Below are 6331 nucleotides of genomic sequence, written 5' to 3' on the forward strand. Positions count from 1 at the left end.
TTTCATTCTCTGACTATATTTCAAGCATTAGGGGAGTGACAGGGGCTGAAACTGTTATCCCATTTTTTAACTTGTGAATTAAATTACATTCCATTAGGGATTCATTTGATGATGTATTCCTTAAAGTATTTAAAATATGCAAATGCATTGCAGCCTATGAAAAATATGTATTGCTACAAATTAGAGTAGTTAACTTCTCAAGTTAAACAAAGCACTGAAGGAATGTTTCTATCTTTCAAGGACAGTGTAAGTTCTGCTAAGTATTGTAACTTGGTGACAAGCCATCTATGTTAGATGTGCTTTTAATTAACGTTTTCCCTAACTGCAGCATCTTTCTCTTCTAAGAATGGCTCCAAGAGAATGAAAATGCCTTTTTGCTTTATGTAAATGTCAAAAGTCTCACTGATCAACATAGTGCTAGGAGAAAGTACTTAAATAAATGGAAATAGTTTTTGGAAAGGATTCTACATCAGACTTCAGAATGAATGACCTTATCAGAAACCAGCTTAATTCCTCATCCCACTTTTAAAACAAAATTGAAAATTAATTTTAAATTTTGATTTTTGTCGTCATATTTGCATATGATTTGAGTGTATGAGAGAAAATATAGACCTTATTTTATGCCAAGTTTACAAAAGGGATCCTAAGTAGTAGTATTAGTATTGCTGCCACCTTAGCTATATCCTCTTCATTACTGTGAAAAAAGACACAAGCTTCTATGAAATGTAAACCTACATATAAAGCCAAGGTTTTATTTAGTCTGAAGAAATTAAAAAAAAAAATTAACCTCTGATTTTCTTATTGAGAGAAATAAACATACTGACACAGATTCCCAATTAATTTGTGGTTAAGCCTAACATTTACAAGTTGTAGAAATAATAGTCAAATAATTAGTGCTTATTAAAAACAAAACCGTTCCTTCCCAAATCAATTTCTATATAAGTTTTGAAAGAGTGTAACATCTACACTTGACATTGATCTGTTGCAACTTCAAAGCTACCAGGTATTAGCAGATACAGCTCACAAATTATCTGCTCTGTAGGAAAGCATTATTGGTGACAATAAAAGAAAATCTTAAATTTTCATGCAAGAATATTGATCTGATTTCTGTGTCTCAGACAGTTTTGGTTTTAAATTAGCAACAAGTTAGGAGTCTCTATATGGTGGTAAATACGTGTCCATGGAAATACTAACAAAAATATAGAAAGAAAACTCATTATCTTGAAAAAAAGTAAAACTTAAGTCAAACCTCTGCCAGTGTAACTGGTTTTCTTTTAAACCATAACTTAAGAGCATTTTATTTGATTAATTCAAATTCTGGCACAACTTGGCAATGCCAACCAACAATTAGAAGAAAATCTATTCTTAGCTTTGTCCACTTCTTAATTTAGAAAGTCCAGGTTTGCAACAATTGACCTTTTTCATGCTAATGTTTTGGGACTAATTTCTAAACAGTTCTCCTTCTCTCTGTCCAAAATCAGTACTTCTTTTTCTCCTTATAGTAGACTACAATTCACAGTGATAAAAAATGTATCCAGCCAGGTATATACACATATGTAAAAATGGGTAAGGCAAATTCAGGGTTGTGAAAGCTTGGAAATTCGGTCACCAGAACTAGAGTACCATAGGCTTAATAACAGGGGTGTTGGATATTCAGCCTTCAGTTTTTTATAATTCCAAGCAGTAGAGGACACAGAAGATATGATCTTACTATTATTAATTTCCAAATGATAAAGTCAATTTCAACAGAAAAAAAAAAAAAAAAAAAAAAGAGTTCAAGGGATTGTGGACAATAGTGCACTTCCAAACTGCAAATCTGAAGATGAGCAGCCAGGCCCAAGAAGACAGGATGTACAAATGCAACCCCACACTCACACTGTTAGCAAAGGATGGGTAGGTTAGACCATCTATGTTATAACAAGTATACATGCAGACATGATAAAACAAAATCATAAAATTAAAGGAGAAATAGATAAAGATGAACTTGGAGCTAGTTAAAACATCCATTAAAACATTTAAAATTGCATTCAAGAAAACGAAACATAAAATATCACTATGCGATATTGAAAATTTATATGAAGAGTAGACTTTTAAAGAATGTAGAAGAAAATATAAAGATATACAATGATATGTTATTTATAAGAAGAACAGTGTAGAACTAATGAAGAGTGCATTTCTCATAAAGATAAATGGTAAACGTATATTTATTAAATAAAATGCCCTCAGCTGAAAGAAAAGAATGACTAGCATAAAAATCAAGAAGCTTCACCACATTCCCAAAAAACAAATATTTTGCTGAAGGTCACATGTTTAGCCATAGTGAATTTTTAAAACTATTGTAAAGTGAAATATTATATATTTGTATATATAGAGAGAGACAGAAAAAAAAAAACATTGTCTATAAAGGAAGGGAAATCAGAGTTCTCTGCAACATGAAACTTGAAACCATCTTATATTCACATTTGCTCATCATATCCATATTTTTTAATATATTTGAAGATTATGAAAAAAATGAAAATTTAGAAATCAATAATAAATATTTTTTGGTTTCAAAAGACTTACAGATTCTCTAAGATTCACCCTTAGGTTCATAATAAAAAATGCTAATGATTTGTGGATCACATTGAAAACATGTTCATAGGAGGAATTATAACATAGAAAAAAAATAATGGAAAGGAAAATGTCTATACTGGAAATACTATATAATTCCTCATCCTATGTATAATAGATAATAATATTTAATTGCCGGGTGTGGTGGCTCATGCCTGTAAATCCAGCACTTTGGGAGGCCGAGGCAGGCGGATCATGAGGTCAGGAGATTGAAATCATCCTGGCTAACAAGATGAAACCCCGTCTCTACTAAAAATACAAAAAATTAGCCGGGTGTGGTGGCGGATGCCTATAGTCCCAGCTACCTGGGAGACTGAGGCAAGAGAATGGCGTGAACCCGGAAGGCGAAGCTGGCAGTGAGCCGAGATCCGGCCACCGCACTCCAGCCTGGGTGATAGAGCGAGACTCCATCTCAAAAAAAAAAAAAAAAAAAAAAATTAATGTATTTACCTAATTGAAATAGCATAGACCAAAATGTTACACTATGTAAGAAGAATTGGGTAGTATTCAATTTCTGGCCTATTTTGCTAATTTTTTCCAATAAATATATGTGATAATTGAATTATAAAGTAATATTTTAAAATGTTAATGACATAAGAAAATACTTATAGTATCGTCAAATTCATGAACATGTAAACTATAACACACTGGGGGAAAAAAATCACTGAAATACCAAGCAACATTTAATACTGTTTGCCTCTGTATCAGAAACACAGCAGGTGTATGAATCACCCAGCCTGTTTAAATGCAGATTCTGATTCCACTGGGATTGATATTCTGCATGCTGGAAGATCTCCCAATTGATGGCAATGAAGCTACTGATATTAACATCACACTTTAGGAAGCAACAATCTATATAGTGTGCTTAAGAATAATATTTATGCTTCTTCTTTCTTAACAAATGATCATCTTCCAAAGTCTTCTGTGGTAATCTCTCAGACACAAGTGGCTGAATAACTGAGAAAATCATATAAACCTTGGAGACGGTAAAGCAGTCCTTTTTTTTTTTTTTGAGACAGAGTCTCACTCTGTCATCCAGGCTGGAGTGAAATAGTGTGATCTTGGCTCACTGCAACCTCCATCTCCAGTGCTTAAGTGATTCTCCTGCCTCAGCCTCCCAAGTAGCTGGAACTACAGGAGGGTGCCACCACACCCGGCTAATCTAATTTTTTGTATTTTTAATACAGACGGGATTTCTCCATGTTGGCCAGGCTGGTGTCGAACTTCTGACTTCAGGTGATCTGCCCACCTCAGTCTCCCTAAGTGCTGGGATTACAGGCATAGCCACTATGTCTGGCCTATAAGGCAGTCTTGGGCGACCCAGGATTGTATGTTGGAATCTCCATTCATTACATGTTCTAAATCTTTGGATTCATCTATTTTGAGATAAAATATATTTATGTGTTTAGACCATCAGTTTTTTTCACAGAAATAAGGTTTCATTTGCAATGAAAAACATGTTGCATGTATAAGTGTATAACTATGGTGGCATGAGTCAGCCAGATATTCATCTAAAGCCCACTCATTTAAAAGAGATTAACCTATACTTTTTAAATAGAGTCAGAACTGTAATTAGTTGGTTTAATTTTTCCCCATTTTTGTGGTGCTAACTGGAGTCATTATTCTCAATCTGGTGTTCTTAAATTAACACCATAGAATGCAACATTTGAAAATGTAATAACATTCTTATGACTGAGTTTTGCAAATAAATTTTATTTTAATGTATATATATAAATGTATTAATAATATATATTTTCAAATTAGTTAAAACAAATCAGAATTTTGAGGGGCAGGAAAAGTAGTAAAACAGTTGCATAATTCACTGATCCAAACTAAAATAAGGGAGTCTTACCAAGTCAAAACATATTATTAGTTCTCATACTTTATACCACCCACTAGCCTGATGCTGCCTGAGCTGTAGTGTAGGTGGTACATTGATGAAGCTTGGACACTAGTGTCCTCAACTTTCCTTCACAAATGCTGGGTTTTGGGCACTGTTTGAAGATTTTGCTTTATCAACAACAGATACTGTATATTCTTGAATTTTGCTATTTGTAAAACTCTACAGCATACTTTTCCATGAATGGGAACAAATTCTTTAGTTGGTTGTTATTAAACAAGAAAACAATTAATTTTAGATTTGTTTTTACATATTCATAATTTTTATATGATTAGAATTTCAGGTTTTTAACAGTGTTATTCAGACTTAGATAATGTTACAGGAATAAATCTCTGTTTCTCTTTTCTTTCTATTATAGGCAAAATTATAATTTATTGCTATTGTTAGTCTTCCTTTAGAAGAATTCAGGAGCAAGATTCCACTTTAGCAAACTTGAATACACTGAAAACATTGAGAGTTTGGGCATATGTTAATGAATATTTGAAATACCAGAGATGTATCTTTATATCACTCATAAATTTTCAATTTTCATTGTATTTTATTATAATAATGCATATTGGAAATTTAATAAGCATGTGTGGGTCTATGGATAACCATAATAAAATAGGCTTATATCAAAAGAGTTTAGGTTTGGAAAATTTTGTTGTTGGAGCATTCTGAACCACAAAAAAAAATCAAAGTTCAAGTTAGGTAATTGTTGTATAGATCCTAAATTGGACAATGGGATTTCATGTATCATTTTACATCCTTTGCGAAGATGTTGATGGTTTGTTTTTGGCTTGAAGGTGTGTATTTCAAAGCTTTTTGTGAAATACCCTTTATCCTCTTGTGTTCACCTATGTGTACTATTCCCACAGGATGTGTAATCTCTGAGGCAAAAAAGAAAAGGAGAGTAAAATATTAGACATACACAGGGAGTAATCCCAAGGGTTACTTGGGATTCCAATGTCAATATTCTGAAGGAAGCAGCCATTTAAACTGTTATTTCAAAAAAATACCTTTGGCCAGGTGTGGTGACTCACACCTGTAATCTCAGCATTTTGGGAGGATCACCTGAGGTCAGGAGTTTGAGACCACCCTGGCCAACACGGTGAAACCCCGTCTCTACTAATAATACAAAAATTAGCCAAGCATGGTGGTCCGTGCCTGTAGTCCCAGCTACTCAGGAGGCTGAGGCAGGAGAATCGCTCGAACCCAGGAGGCAGAAGATGCAGTGGGCTGAGAGCAAGCCATTGCACTCTAGCCTGGGCAACAAGAGGGAAACTCTGTCTCAAAAAACAAAGAAACAAACAAACAAAAAAATCAACTTTATAAACTAATGTTATCAAAAAAGATACAATATTTTAGTATAAATTTTGACGGGAAAATAGAAAAAAGAGTAAATAAAAGCCATTTGCCAAATTTTAGTGATAAATTAAACAATAATATTTTAGTTTGTTTTCTGCATGATAGAAAGATTGAACATTTTTAGGATGTAGTTTGGTCATTGATATTTTATCTTTAAAATATATATAGAGAGAGTGACATCATGAAAATGGCAGAGAAAGGACTTCTGAAAATCTATCTCTCAATAAAGTCAACTCAAAAACTGGCAAAAGTTTGTCAGAAGTAACATTTTCATCACTGTTGAAACTAACCAAAGTCATGCAGCAACCTGTGGAGCATTTATTTTATTGTATTGTTTTTAAAAAAGGCTGAGCCTCTGTACGAAGCATGAGTTTGGTGGCATTTTTATCTTCTCATAGTCCTATTCCCTGATTTCAAACTCAGATTTTTTTTTTTTTTTTTTTTGGCAAAAATATAATAACCTGCATTCTGGAA

Source organism: Rhinopithecus bieti, unplaced genomic scaffold (genome assembly GCF_001698545.2).
Source record: "Rhinopithecus bieti isolate Rb0 unplaced genomic scaffold, ASM169854v2 scaffold_22746, whole genome shotgun sequence".
Lineage (NCBI taxonomy): Eukaryota > Metazoa > Chordata > Mammalia > Primates > Cercopithecidae > Rhinopithecus > Rhinopithecus bieti.